The sequence below is a fragment of the Podarcis vaucheri genome, assembly GCF_965113315.1.
Source record: "Podarcis vaucheri genome assembly, chromosome: 2".
Taxonomy (NCBI): domain Eukaryota; kingdom Metazoa; phylum Chordata; class Lepidosauria; order Squamata; family Lacertidae; genus Podarcis; species Podarcis vaucheri.
This window is the reverse complement of record NC_138760.1, coordinates 16470601-16485956: the sequence shown is the minus strand read 5'-3', so window position 1 is coordinate 16485956 and position 15356 is coordinate 16470601. Positions and strand designations below refer to the sequence as shown.

The 15356-nt window shown below is 45.2% G+C and overlaps 2 long non-coding RNA genes across 2 annotated transcripts; one reads left to right on the top strand and one right to left on the bottom strand.

Moving 5' to 3' along the window:
* The first annotated feature begins 1181 nt into the window (after positions 1-1181).
* Positions 1182-2561, top strand: LOC309526712. Its single transcript, XR_014216870.1, has 2 exons — positions 1182-1408; positions 1662-2561. It is a non-coding gene; the product is annotated as an uncharacterized lncRNA (long non-coding RNA).
* LOC309526701 lies at positions 1547-14299 on the bottom strand. The gene is made up of 3 exons (XR_014216859.1): positions 13147-14299; positions 3315-3452; positions 1547-1756 (listed from the first exon to the last, which is right to left on the bottom strand). It is a non-coding gene; the product is annotated as an uncharacterized lncRNA (long non-coding RNA).
* Positions 14300-15356: the final 1057 nt, after the last annotated feature.

The window sequence follows — 15356 nt, the reverse complement described above, 5'->3', positions numbered from 1 at the left end:
AACCACATGCATTTTGATGGTGTAGATTGGCAGTGAAATACATGTGCCTTGCCTGTTCTGGACTACCACTTCAGTTGAATGCTTGTGTATTATTTTTTGTTAAAATGTGAGAAGATGCCCCAGAATAGGAGTGGATGAATTGGACTGTTTCCAGTCCATGACAATTTCATTGGTGTTCACTCATATATCCATTCTACTCCATTTCCACAACAAACTTCAGCTTTAAAATAATTCCCACCCCCACCCCCAAATGCATTTTCTCTCCCCCAAAAATAAATATTTTAACATATTTTGAAACTTTTTTTTATTTTGGCCAAAAACTACATTGGAAATTTTTGGAATTTGGAAGTGCCAAATCCAGGGCATAACTCAGTTTTGATCTGCACTTTAAGCCAGGGGGATGCGAATCAGATCAGTTCCTTACCAGACTTCCCAAATATCAAATTCCTGAAGCATCCCCAGAGACTCAACGACACTTTGAAGCTAGGAGAATAAAAAGCTTAGGGCACCTGTGTGGACCAGAAAAGGCTTGGAGGTTGTCAAAATGCTCTGCCACACAATTGTTGAAGATGGATAAAGCTATGTTTAGTATGGCTTCATCCACACTATAAGGGGACACGGGTGGCGCTGTGGGTTAAACCACAGAACCTTGGGCTTGCCCATCAGAAGGTTGGCAGTTCGAATCCCTGTGATGGGGTGAGCTCCCGTTGCTCAGTCCCTGCTCCTGCCAACCTAGCAGTTCGAAAGCACATCAAAGTGCAAGTAGATAGGTATCGCTCCGGCGGAAGGTAAATGGCTTTTCTGTGCGCTGCTCTGGTTTGCCAGAAGTGGCTTAGTCATGCTGGCCACATGACCCAGCAGCTGTACGCCGGCTCCCTTGGCCAGCAAAGCAAGATGAGCACCACAACCCCAGAGTTGTCGACGACTGGACCTAACGGTCAGGGGTCCCTTTACCTTTACATCCACACTATATCAATTGTAGACCACTTTAAACAGGCATGGTTTCCCCCAAGGAATGCTGGGAACTGTGGCTTGTTATAGGTGCTAGGAATTTTTGGGAGAGGCCTATCACCTTCATGGAACTACAATTCCCAGAGTTCCATAGGAAGTGGGATTGACTGTGAAACCAGTTTAGGTCTGTAGCGTGAAGGTGCCCACAGTCTCTGCCCGCCTTCCTTCCTTCCTTCCTTCCTTCCTTCCTTCCTTCCTTCCTTCCTTCCTTCCATTTTGCTTTATCTTCTAGGCCTTTATATAGCTTGCTCTGCAAAATCATTTTTCCAGCATGCAAGTTCATCCTGTGCCTGTTGGTTTTTTAATTTCCCCCCAGTGGGAAGAAGAACCAAAATATGAGCAAGGCTAGCTGCTGCTGCTGTGCCGCTGAGTGAACGAAGACCCCGCAGCTTCCCACGTAAGCGACATTTCTCTCTCTCTCTTTCTCTCTCTCTCTCTCTCTCTCTCTCTCTCTCTCTCTCTCCCTCCCTCTCTCTCTCTCTCCTTTTTTTTAAAGGAGCCAATTTGATTCACTTTTCAAGGAACAGGTTTTCATGCTTTGTGCATTTATTTCCTAATTTTATTATGCCATTTAATTAGATCATGCACATTGGTTTTATTGTTAAAACATGTCCTTGTTTTCTTTATAACTGGGTTTCATGGCACTACAGGGACGTTTAGGAAAATATCACATGAGCTGCATTCCAGCATCCACTCTCGAAGATGGGCCTGAATCGGAGAAGGGGGCTGCCGCTGGGCCATAAATCTAGTCACAGATGGAAAAAGCAGAATATTATTTGCAGCATGCAGAGCTCTGGCAATCCCAGCAAGGGACTCGGACCCCATGGAGCACTTAAATTACAACACTGGGAGGAATGGTACTGTGCGGTAACCCGTCTTGGAAGGACACTGAAAAGTTGTTTGCAAGATTCCATTTTATGGGCTGACAACACTGAGCAGGGCTCCCCGGAGACGCCGTAGTTCATGTTTGCCTACAATGAAGCGGAGCTTGTGCTCTCCCCGCTTCCGATCTCGATTCAGGTCAAGGGATGCTTTGCGGCCTTGTGGGGGTGTTAGCGCAGAGGCCCTCCCACTTCCACTCCTGCCAGCAGTATTTCCCTTGAAACTTCATCGCCGAAATCCTGTCCTGTAGGGGAGCCGTTTCCCACATCCTGTGCGAAACCGGGAGTCGTGCGGTCCGATTCACAGCCATTTTCCAGACGGGCGTTCTCGGGCTGAACAAAATGGAAGGCTGGCAGGGTGGGGAAACTGAAAAGTTTTGCGGGAGGCAATTGGTAGAGAGAAAGAGCTCCCTTTGTGAGAATTCCTTCCCCGGGGGGGTATTTTAATGGCTGTTGGAGTGGTGTGGACCACAAACATTTGGCCAGCTGTTTCTTGGGTGTTGTCCGGAAAAGAGGGTTTGAAACTACACGGATGATTCACACAGGGATTGGATTCTAGCAGGAGTCCAGAAAGTTTGATACCTGAGCCGCTGAGTGATCGACGAGCATCAGGTGGAAGGGGAGGGGGGAGCTTAGAGGAGACGTAATAAAACTCGTTTTGAGAACTTCTGGGTTTAGTCCACTGAAGGTGTGTGATTTACGTGGCCCTCTCAGTTGCACTATGGAGGATATAGCCTCCAATGGCCTGGCTTGTAAAAGCCATAGAAGGCCTAGAGAGCTGGCTCCCAGTGGGAGCTCATCTGAAGTTTGTATTTGATGAGTTTCAGATGTTTGAGTTAGAGGGAATAATTCATAGATTGTAGTTTATCAGGGTTTTTGGTTTTTTTAAGTCATCTTGATTTCATGGAGGAGGGTGAGATATTCAGGAAAACCAGAACAATGTGCCATTTTAGGACTGTAGAGTTTCTTACTTTGGTTTGCTGTCTGGAAGTCTAAGGGATGTGGACCATTTTTTAACTGAACTGAGGCCAGGATCAGATCTGGGAATACCAGAAAAGGGATACAAGTCAACAAAGCGGGATTTGAAAGAAATAGGTGCTTGACAGGTTCACAGAATGAAGGGGGTGGTAAGGCAGAGCAGGAATGGTGCTTTGAGCAATTTGTTTCACAAATGATAAACAAGCAAGCAAATAAGGGGCAAGGAGAGAGAAAGAAGCAAGAATCAATAGGTTTATCCCTATATTCATGAAGCACTTCCTACAAAAAATAAATAAATCTTGAAGCAATTTCACAACATAGATTAAATTAAAAAACATAGATTTTTTAATTTTAAAAATGAATAAATATAAACAATTTAAAGCAGTCATGTATATTAAAATAGTTAAAATGATTTCATATGTAAAAACTATCCAGTACAGATACCAGTTGGGATAAAAATCTCCTGCTCAGAAGGAATGAAAATGGACATCAACAGGCACTTCCAAAGGGTTGGTCTCACCACATGAAAAGCCCAACTCTGACATTGTACAGAATAAGATGGTACTTGCGGTATAGCCTCTCCTGCAGAGCCCAATGATTGGTTGGGTTTGCAGGTGCAGAACATCAACTCCAGCTACAAAGGCTGCTTCTGCTATTCAGGCTTTCCCAAAACTATCAACCAAAACTATGAGCTTTGGTTGTTATGGGGTTCAAGATTTCATTTTGGAGGTGCATTCTTTTTTCTGGATAATGTCTTGTTAGACTTTATTATGAATTATCAGTGGGTTGTTTAATTTTATTCATTTATCTCATCGATATGAGGTGCTATCATTTGTTTAATGCTTTTGTTGCTGTTGTTTAGTCTTTTAGTCGTGTCTGACTCTTCGTGACCCCATGGACCAGAGCACGCCAGGCACTCCTGTCCTCCACTGCCTCCTGCAGTTTGGTCAAACTCATGCTGGTAGCTTCGAGAACACTATCCAACCATCTCGTCCTCTGTTGTCCCCTTCTCCTTGTGCCCTCCATGTTTCCCAACATCAGGGTCTTTTCCAGGGAGTCTTCTCTTCTCATGAGGTGGCCAAAGTATTGGAGCCTCAGCTTCAGGATCTGTCCTTCCAGTGAGCACTCAGGGCTGATTTCCTTCAGAAAGGATAGGTTTGATCTTCTTGCAGTTCATGGGCATAGCCAGGGTTTATGGGGGGGGGGGGAGGCAGAACCAAGTTTTCTGGGACACAATGGTCAGTTAGTTAAATATTTTTATGTATTTACTTGATTTAGGGGGGCAGCCCCCCCTGCCCCTCTGGCTACACCCATGTGCATATCTCACATTTTTGAGTGTTTGTAGCACTTCCACCGGGTGAGCTCCCATTGCTCAGTCCCTGCTCCTGCCAACCTAGCAGTTCGAAACCATGTCAAAGTGCAAGTAGATAAATAGGTACAGCTCTGGCAGGAAGGTAAACGGCGTTTCCGTGCACTGCTCTGGTTCTCCAGAAGTGGCTTAGTCATGCTGGCCACATGACCCAGAAGCTGTACGCTGGCTCCCTTGGCCAATAAAGCGAGATGAGCGCCGCAACCGGGTCCCTTTACCTTTACTAGCACTTCAAGTACAGTGGTACCTTGGTTTTCGAACCTCTCCGTTGACAAACATTTCAGTTTTCAAACGCCGTAAAGCCAGAAGTAAATGCTCCGGTTTTCAAACACGCCTCGGAAGTCGAACATGAAACACAGCTTCCGCTGAGTGCAGGATCCTGAGGCCTGGCTGTCATCTATTGAGTTTTCAGTTTTCAAATGTTTCAGAACTCGAACCGTCTTCCATAATGGATTACATTCAAAAACTGAGGTACCACTGTATATTTTTTTTGAGTAACTTTTTTATTTACTTGGGCAGCTTGTACACAACTTATATTTAAACAAAACTCAAAGCAGTTTACAACATAGGTTACAACATCATAAATAAATAGAGGAAAATACCACCAGAGAATTCTTGCAACAACCAAGGAAAGTAGGTGAGTATTATTCTCTGTGGACTGTACATGTGGGAGGAAGGATTGGTGGCTAGGAAATAGTAGGTTGCCTAAGAAGTTTGTGGCTGAGGCGAGATTTGAACCAGGGAATTTTCAGTTTCATATACATATCAACTGAAGGCAGAGAGGCCAGCAAGACTCTTTCCTCTTGCAGTTAGCCAAAGTTGCCACTGCTGTACAAAGGAGTCTAGTGCTCCACCAGGGGGCTCACAAGCCACTTCCATTTGACACCGTTCATTGCTTTCCTGTTAAGATTACGGATTCAGAATGGGAGTTTTTATGGAGGAGGTAGAAATCTAGGCCTGCACAGGATTCCATTGCAGTGCTAGCTGTCGGTTTTCCCACTCCCCTTCTTGTTCCAGCAGGCACCATCCTCTCTCTTCCAGCATAATGATGCGTGGAGATAGAAGTATCAGACCACACCAACTGAGTTCCCAGAAGCATGGGTATGTGCCAGTGGTGTGTGGCGAAATTTTTCGTAGGAGAACAGTTAGGGCCAGTGGTGCCAGCTTGCAAGGGTGATTGGGAGAGGGGAGAGTCACAACATCACCTTTCATTGCCTACAGACAGCCACCCAATCTTAAACAACTCCTAACCCACAATAATACTACGAACAGACTTAACACGGACACTGGCACCAGAGCCTGCAATAAACCCAGATGCCAACTTTGCTGCCACATACACCCGGACAACACCATTACTGGCCCCAGCAACATCACACATACCATCTCGGGACTATTTAATTGCTCATCGTCTAACATTGTGTATGCCATCAAATGCCAACAGTGTCCTTCAGCTCTCTATATTGGACAAACAGGCCAAACCTTACGCCAAAGAATAAACGGACATAAATCTGACATCAAGAATCACAAAACGGAGAACACTTCAATCTCCCAGGACATTCTATACAAGATCTCAAAGTAGCTGTTTTACTACAAAGGAATTTCAGAAATAGACTGGAAAGAGAAGCTGCTGAATTGCAACTCATTACCAAACTTAAAACCATGGAGAGACCTGGTCTGAACAAAGACATTGGATTCTTATCTCATTATACATAACTAAGCCATTTCTCACCTTCTCACCCCTTGCCTTTTTCCTGTTCCTATTACAGTCGTTAAGAGTCGTCAACAGGCTCATCTCAGCTATCTGCCAATCTCCCATTCCCACCACCCTTCTGAGTAATACCCCTCCCCACCTTCTCACTATATAGAAGGGTCTGGCAACTTCTGTTTCAGTGTATCTGAAGAAGTGTGCATGCACATGAAAGCTCATACCAAGAACTAACTTAGTTGGTCTTTAAGGTGCTACTGGAAGGAATTTTTTTATTTTGAACATCACATGTGTAAGCATCGCTCCTCACTTTCTAAGCTGAGCAGAAGTTTCCCTGGCTTCTGGAAGAAGGCACCAGGCCTCCGACAGGATGGGCAGGCTTTGGGATGGTGGCTGAAGGGCTCTTGGACCCCGTTGGAGTACCATGTCTCCCTCCCTAAGCCAGGAAGAAGCTTCCTGAGTTCTGGGAAGGGAGTGCCAGGGGAACATTTAGGGGAGTAGTCTGCTGACTGCACGCTGTGGGCATATGCCCTTCTCAAAGGGGTTAGTAGAGGACAGTCCTCTGTCTGAAGAGCTACCTGCCCCAGATCTAGTTCAAAGAAGAAGAGTTTGGACTTGATATCCCGCTTTATCACTACCCTAAGGAGTCTCAAAGCAGCTAACAATCTCCTTTCCCTTCCTCCCCCACAACAAACACTCTGTGAGGCGAGTGAGGCTGAGAGACTTCAGAGAGAAGTGTGACTAGCCCAAGGTCACCCAGCAGCTGCATGTGGAGGAGCGGGGAATCGAACCCGGTTCACCAGATTACGAGTCCACTGCTCTTAACCACTACACCACAAGGCCCCATCAGAATAGGAGGGGGCCTTGAAGTTGCCCATCGGTAGTTAGCCACACCTGGATAGCAGACTGAGGAGACACACAGGTGACGTCACCACCTTCATCACTATGGTGAGATGGATTATATTTCATAGCTGCTCTTTCAAACAGCTGATCTGTAGATAGAAATGAACACATGTAATTTCCTGTGTATTTTCCTCCCTCTTTTTTGATGGTGATGGTGCATTTCCTTTTTTCCACAACACATGACTGGCCACCCTAGGTGGAGTGGCAGACCTGGGGTCTCATATTTTAGTGGTACGCTGTGTGATGCCAAAATTCCTCCCCTGCCTGAAATTGCAAAAGCAGATCAAAGATTATTTATGTACACCACGATGGCAGCAAGAACTCTATTAGCCCCAAAGTGGAAATTGCAGGGATTGCCAACAATGGAGGAGTGGCAGGTGAAGATGATGGAACATGCCAAATTAGCCAAGCTGACTGGTAGAATCCAGAACCAAGATCACCAAAAGTTTCAAAGAGGCTGGAGCAAATTTATTGAGTATATGAATAATTATTGTAAAAAATATGAAGACACTAGCAGGATTGAAATAAATCCTGCAACGAAAACATATTTTTTTTTTTTATAACTTTCTAGACTAAAGAGACAGAGTTGATTAGAAGGACATAAAGGTCGGAAGTTGAGGTTTTAAAGACTTGAAAACACAAAACCAGTTGAAGGGACAGAGGGAAGTCACAAGCTCGGCAGAGCAAAGAGTTTATTGTAATGTTGGAAATATTGTGTTAAAGAAATTAATAAAAATTATATGGGGGAAAACAAACAAAATTCCTCCCCCGCCTCTCGCCTTTCCTTCTACTTCACAGTTGTGCTGCTCCCTGTGGTTCCTCCAAGGCTCTGCACCCAGTGCAACCCTAAATTCACTTCTGCTAGGTCCCCGACTGATGTCTGTGTATCCTGTTCATTTTGTTAACAAAATATAATACCAAGAGCAGCATATAGAGGATGTCTTCAGATAGAGAACTGCCCTCTGGAACCCGTTCAAATAAAGGACTTTGCTCTATAAAGGAGGAAACATGGACACCCAATCTTCATCTGAAGCTAATGAGGTGATGAAATTAGATTGCAGAAGGGAATGTGAATCAGGATATATGGAGAGATGATAGTGACAGTTACGGGTAGACACTGGCCACAATATTTGGTTTATGCCCCAGTTCAGCACTTAAGAAAAGAGCCCATCATGGTCCAAGGCACTCTGTAGGTGTCCTACAAAAACAAAAAAGCTTTCCCCCTTTTGACCTAAGTGGATATTATTTGCAGGCAGAGTAGCTGCTGCTACTGTCTATCTTCTTGCAAGCACTGGAGTCTATTCTATTTTACTGGGCCTTTGCTGACTCCTGCATTTAAATAATATTTGACTGCTGCTGCTGCTAGCCTTTTGGTTATTGATTTTAAAATTATTATTGTGATGTGCTGCTGCTGCTGCTGCTGCTGCTTTGTTGCATATTTATGGACCGTTTGGTGTTCTTTCATTCATTTTTATTGGAAAGTGGAGATGAAATAAATAAACGAGAAACTCAGGATGAGATTTCTCAGGCAGAGAGGCTTTCCCATCCCCAAATCTGATACATGTACAGCAAAATCATTTCCTCTGTGCCCCAGTGACTAAGCGCAGGGGTCATGTGGATTCTCGTCCCGGTTGCATAAATATGTAACGGGCACATTTCTAAAGAAGGTTGTATGCGCGTGCAAACATTTAGTCCAACCTGTTCAAAATTCCTTTCTCTGCTGAGAAAGCAATTTTCCCAGAAGTTTACCCTGAGGAGATTTATATATTCTTGTTAGTTCCTATAGCAGGCCGGAGCAAAGAACCAGAGGTGCTAAATCCTACATTCCAACAGTTGTTGTGCCACACACAGGCATGCATCAAAACCATTAAACAGCCGATCATTTCCATCTTATAAAATCCTAGAATCCTAGAACTGGAAGGGATCCCAAGGGTCATCTAATCCAACCCCCTGCTGTGCAGAAGTCTCAGCAAGATGACAGATGGCCATCCAACCTTTGCTTAAGAGCTTCTAAGGGAGGAGAGTCCACCACCTCTTGTGGGAGTCAGTTCCACTGTCAAACAGCTCTTACTGCCAAAAAGGTCTTCCTGATGTTTAGTTAGAATCTCTTTTCTTGTAACTTGAAGCCATTAGATTGGGTACTAACCTCTGGAGCAAGAGAAAACAAGCTTGCTCCATCTTCCATGTGACAGCCACTTAGTTATTTGAAGACGGTTGTCCTTTCTCCTCTCAGTCTCCTCTTAACCAGGATAAAGGTAAAGGGACCCCTGACCATTAGGTCCTGTTGTGGCCAACTCTGGGGTTGTGGCACTCATCTCGCTTTATTGGCCGAGGGAGCCGGCGTACAGCTTCCGGGTCATGTGGCCAGCATGACTAAGCCGCTTCTGGCGAAGCAGAGCAGCACACAGAAACGCCGTTTACCTTCCCGCCGGAGCGGTACCTATTTATCTACTTGTACTTTGATGTGCTTTCGAACTGCTAGGTTGGCAGGAGCAGGGACTGAGCAACAGGAGCTCACCCCGTTGCGGGGATTCGAACCGCTGACCTTCTGATTGGCAAGCCCTAGGCTTTGTGGTTTAGACCACAGCGCCACCCGCGTCCCTATCTTTACCAGGATAAACATACCCAATTCCCTCAAGTGTTTCTCATAGGCTTTCTAATTACCCTACGAACACAGTATGTCTCTGATAGAAAAGCAGGCTGTTCCTTTGCATCTTAAGGAAAGGAGCCAGAATTCTCAAGTTTCTATTGCCCCCCTTCATTCAAAAATTTGTGTCCCAGCCAAAGGAGGGGAGATTATATTTATTTATCTAATGCATTTATATCCCAACTTTTTTTCCAGGTGGCTCAAGGTGGTGTATAGGGGTTCTTTCCCCCTCATCATTTAAAGCCCCAAGGAAAGAAGTCTCAGAGGCCAGGGAGTTATGGTGAGACAATGATGGGTAGTCGGAGCGAGAAGAGGGAGCAAACTGGCAGGAGGAGGTATCAGAACTGAAGCGGTAACAGGGTTTTGTGAGCAGGGAGAGTCTGTGGCAGAGAGCAGTCTAGAATCAGAGGCAGAAGTGGAAACTGGAGAGCGGGGGGTGGGGTGGGCAAGAGACAAAGATCAGACAGGGAGTCTCCTACTCCTGCTGTGACCAGCTGCCCTCTCCCTGGTCTCACAGAACCTGAAGAGGTATGAACAGGGCAGAGCAAAGACAGGCAAGCCAAAGACTTCCAGTCCTCACAAGTGCCTCATTGGGGCAGTTGCTGTGCTCACTAGGTCATCAGAGCTGTTTTGATAAAGAGTTGACTTCATTGGCACCTTGTATGTTATTGTTGCCCTGCACCCGACTCCTGCCTTGACAACGGCATATACAGTATGCCAAACTGGCATCTAAGTGATTTGCAACTATGAAATGTATCCCTAATTAAAATGCACAATAACAAATGTGTTCAGGCATTAAAGCATCCTGAATTAAGATAAACAGCAAAACAAACTATTAAGAAGCATAATAATTTAAATGAAAAACAGTTAAGGCAATAAAGCCACAAGTTCAGTTCAGTGGAAGTCTTGCCGAAACAGGTGTGCCTTCAGGAGTCGGCGGAATGCCAACACTGATGGGGCCTCTCATATTTCAGCAGGGAAGACATTCCACAACACTGGTGCCAGTTCTCAGTCTCCACCCTTTGCACAAGGGGATGGGATTTTATCCTGTATTCTATATGATCAAGTTTATTACTTACTTGCTAAAGTTCCCAGAGCAGTGTACAGCATGATCACAAAACCAGAACAGAAGAACATCTAGTTCAATAGTCTGTTCTCATGGTAGCCAGCCAGTTGCCCCTATGGAAAGCCTGCAAGCAGGACAGAACGCTCTCCTATCCTGTGGGTTCCAGCAATTGGTAAAGATTCTGACCGAGGAGGTTGGAGCATATCTGCCATGACTACTGGTAATAGCCACTGGTAGTCTTTCTCGCCATGAATTTCTCTGATCCCCTTTTAAAGTGTACAATTGATAAAAAAAGTACAAATACAAAAACCATGATTTCTACAGAGATTTAAAATCACAAAGCGTGCAGAAAAGTAAAGCATGGACATATAAATATTATTTTTTATTTATACCCCGCCCTTCCCAGTTCAGAAAACCGGGCTCAGGGTGGCTAACAACAAATTTAAAACACTTAATTGATGCAACAAAAAACAGCACAAAATACAGTATAAAACATGAATAATAAATTCAGAATTCAAAAATCAATTTAGGGGGAAAATCCATCCAATAAACATTAGATGATCACCAGGGCTAGCTGGCTAAATTAGTCCTATTTGGGCCAGCGAGGAGACCAGGAGAGAATTAGCTGTGGGATCCCAGAGCGGGTAATCTTCATAAAAAGGGGAGGGGAGGGAAGGAAGGGGAATAAAAGATCAGGCTAAGTTCAAATTGAAAGCCAGGTGGAATAGCTCTGTCTTATAGGCCCTGCAGAAGGAAGTTAAATCCTGCAGGGCCCTGGTCTCATGGGACAGAGCATTCCACCAGGTCGGAGCCATCACTGAGAAGGCTGTTAGATCTTTAAAATATCACCTTCTAAGTTTCTTCCAAAGTTCGCCGTTTCCCTTAGCATAGAAGGAGACCACACATTCAGTAAGTTAAAAATAGTTTACTTACAAATTCTTCAAAGGTCAGATTCAGGTGCTTTTCCATACAGCAGCAAGAAAAGACTGAAAGTTTAATTTAGTTTCAAAATGGTTGGAGTTTCTAAATTATTTGCGTAGAAACACAAAAACAGCTTGCTACAGCCATGCAATCTGAGCTTGGAACAGCCAGCTTAGACATCCTTACTGGTCAGGTTCACATGGTAGAAACAGAGAGAGAACAAAGAAGAAAAAGAAGAGTTTGGATTTGATATCCCGCCTTTCACTCCCCTTAAGGAGCCTCAAAGCAGCTAACAATCTCCTTTCCCTTCCTCCCCCACAACAAACACTCTGTGAGGTGAGTGGGGCGGAGAGACTTCAGAGAAGTGTGACCCGGTTCACCAGATTACGAGTCCACCGCTCTTAACCACTACACCATGCTGGCTCAACAAAGAGTTGAGTTAAGCCAGTTGTATATATGAGGCTGGAGAGATCCCTACTAAACATGTGGACAGGAGGTGAGAGAAGTAGTGTATCCTGTCCCATTTAGATCAGGTAAAACAATAGAAATACTTAACTAACTGACCAATCACGTCGGTTCTGCCCCCCTAACAAAGTCCTCCTCCCCCAACAAAAATCCTGATTACGCCCATGTCCCTTATCCCCCTTCCAACTGCATGTTTAATCAGTTTGTGGGTAGGAAGGAGGAGAAGTAGATGCCGTATCTTCGTCCTGTTCCCACTCTCCACATGAGCACATTGCAGAAAGCAGGATTGAACCTTCCATTCACCATCTGGCCATTGTGTTGCAGTTCTCAAGTGTATTGCAACTAGCTGGCTGTCAAGAGCTTGGGAAGTGCTGTGTAAGGGGCTTTGAAATACGGGTGGGTCAAGCCACTTTTTCGATCTGTCAAAATGTCAGGTGACTGACAGATTGGTTGACCCACCAGTCAGTCACGGTTGGTTCATGGGGGTGGAGACAGATCGCAATCTGGCCCATTGGGGGCAACCTTGATCTAGGATCACGCCTGATCTATGGCATCAGATCAGAAGCCATTCCCTCTCTAATTCCACATCTGACCATTTTGAATGAAATCCTCTCCTGTATTCCCCCCACTCCCTGAGCTCTCCCTGCACCTTAAAAGCACTCCTTTTTCAATCATGGCACAAAATCGCGTGATATCACAGTGCCCAAAATGGCCACAGTCCTCTCATGGGGGGAAATGGGATATTCCCTTTTTTTTCCTGGGACACTTGGAGGGTATGTTATGGGAGAGCTGTCTAAACCAGCCACAGAAGGATGAATCTATTGGCTCCATTTCTACCTTTCCTTGGTGCTAAGTACAAATCTCTCCTTGCCTTTTTTAAAAAAGCATTCCAGATGAAACACATACAATACTTCCCTGCTACAGTGGTACCTCGAGTTACATACGCTTCAGGTTACATACGCTTCAGGTTACGGACTGCGCTAACCCAGAAATAGTACCTCGGGTTAAGAACTTTGCTTCAGGATGAGAACAGAAATTGTACTCCGGCGGCGCGGTAGCAGCAGGAGTCCCCATTAGCTAAAGTGGTGCTTCAGGTTAAGAACAGTTTCAGGTTAAGAACAGACCTCCGGAACGAATTAAATACTTAACCTGAGGTACCACTGTATTTGATAAGACAATGACATAGGAACATATGCATACCTCATTCCACTTTTTCTACTCTTTCTGTGTCAGAAAGCATGGCAATCATCACTGCTGGAAAATATGACTTTTCTTTAGCTTTCTTTCTTTCTTTCTTTCTTTCTTTCTTTCTTTCTTTCTTTCTTTCTTTCTTTCTCACCAGCTGCATCTATCCAACCTCCTATCTGAAGCCCTCACAGCCCTCTGTGGCATCTCAAGTGGTTGCCGTGGAAACGATAATATCACAAACAGTGGATTATGACTCGGAGCGGGAAGGGGGGAACAGCAGGAAATAGGTTTCATGCAAATATCCTTAGCAATAAAGAGAGAGGGAGATGCATATATATATATGTGGTGGCAAGTGATAGGTAGCAAATGAAAAAAGCTGACGGAGGAAGCTTTGGGAAAAGAAATATCTTGATCATGGCCCATCTACTGCCATTCACGCTCTTGATTCATAATATACATATTTTAAAGAAAAAGAAAAGGAAGCCCCTTTTCTGCACTGATCAATCATCAGTGCTCTTTCCATCCAGCAACTCTTGAGTTAAGGCCATTCAACGTGAATGAGTAGGAATTAATTAGAACACCAGATGCTTGCTGAGTTTAGAAGCTCAATTAAAGGGGAGATATTTCTGTGCTATCTGAAGTATTTGTCATGTCCCGCCTTGCATCCTGTGGTGAAGACAAGGGTGGAGGGGATCTCTTCTCTCAGCTCATGATTCAGGACTGGCAGCTGCCACACAAGGGAGGATGGCCGTAATGGAGTGCAGTGGCTGTGTGTCTGCCACAGAGGAAAGCATATACAGTGGTACCTCGGGTTACATACGCTTCAGGTTACAGGCTCCGCTAACCCAGGAATATTACCTCATGTTAAGATCTTTGCTTCAGGTTGAGAACAGAAATCGGGCTCCGGCGGCGCAGCGACAGCAGGAGGCCCCATTAGCTAAAGTGGTGCTTCAGGTTAAGAACAGTTTCAGGTTAAGAACGGACCTCCAGAACGAATTAAGTACTTAACCCGAGGTACCACTGTAATCCATACCTGCAGCCCGAGGGAGTTTTAGGGCAGCACGACCCGTGCAGCCATGCTGCAGGGGGTGCCACAACAGTGCTGTAGAACAGAGCGCGAAAAGTGGGGGGTACTTAATTTTAGCATCATGCAAGGCGCTACTGAAATTTGAGAACCCAAAAAACTGCTGCAGGAGGCTCCATTTTTGTGCATGGCCATGGATGCCAAACAGTGTTTTACAATCTAGAGCAAGGATAATAATGATGATGGTATTATTATTATTATTATCAATTTATTTATACCCCGCCCATCCATCTGGGTTTCCCCAGCCACTCTGGGCAGCTCCCAACAAAAGATTAAAAATACCGTATTTTTCGCTCTATAACACGCATCTGACCATAACACGCACATCGTTTTTAGAGGAGGAAAACAAGGGAAAAAACATTCTGAATGAAACAGTGGATGTATCATTTTTGTGCTTCATGCTGTGGCCACAGACATGTGATCTGATGGTGAATTTGGGGTGACCCAATGCAAAAATCCTGAGAATTCCTGTGGATCCATGCTTTGTAACCACGTTTTTGCACCATTGCAGCCCCAGGAAACAGTGGGTGCGTGATTTTTTTGGTGCAGGCTGTAGCCATGGACATGCTATGTGATCTGATGGTGAATTTGGGGTGACCCAATGCAAATATCCTGAGAATCCCTGTGGATCCATGCTTTGTAACCACGTTTATGCACCATTGCAGCCCCAGGCAACAGTGGGTGCGTGGTTTTTTTGGTGCAGGCTGTAGCCATGGGCATGCTATGTGATCTGATGGTGAATTTGGGGTGACCCAATGCAAAGATCCTGAGGATCCATATGGATCTATGCTTTGTAACCACATTTTAAGTGGGGAGCGAAGGAAAAACAAAGAAGGGACATGAGAGGGGTGTGCAGAGAAGCAGCTGGCTAAGAATGCAGGAGAGGGATTTAACGGGAGGGAGGAAAGAAAGGCAAAAGTTTCTCCCCACCCAAGCCAGCCATCTCTCTCTCTCTCTCCCTCTCTCTCCCTCCCGCCCCCCCTCTCTCTCTCCCTCCCCCTCTCTCTCTCCCTCTCCCCCAGCAGCACCGGAGCACAGAGAGGAATTAGAAGGAAGGACGCTCTGCTTTCCCCTCTCCTTGCCTGGAGGGGAGGGGCTTTCCCTGCTCTTTGTTCCGTTTCAGCAAACACAGCAACGA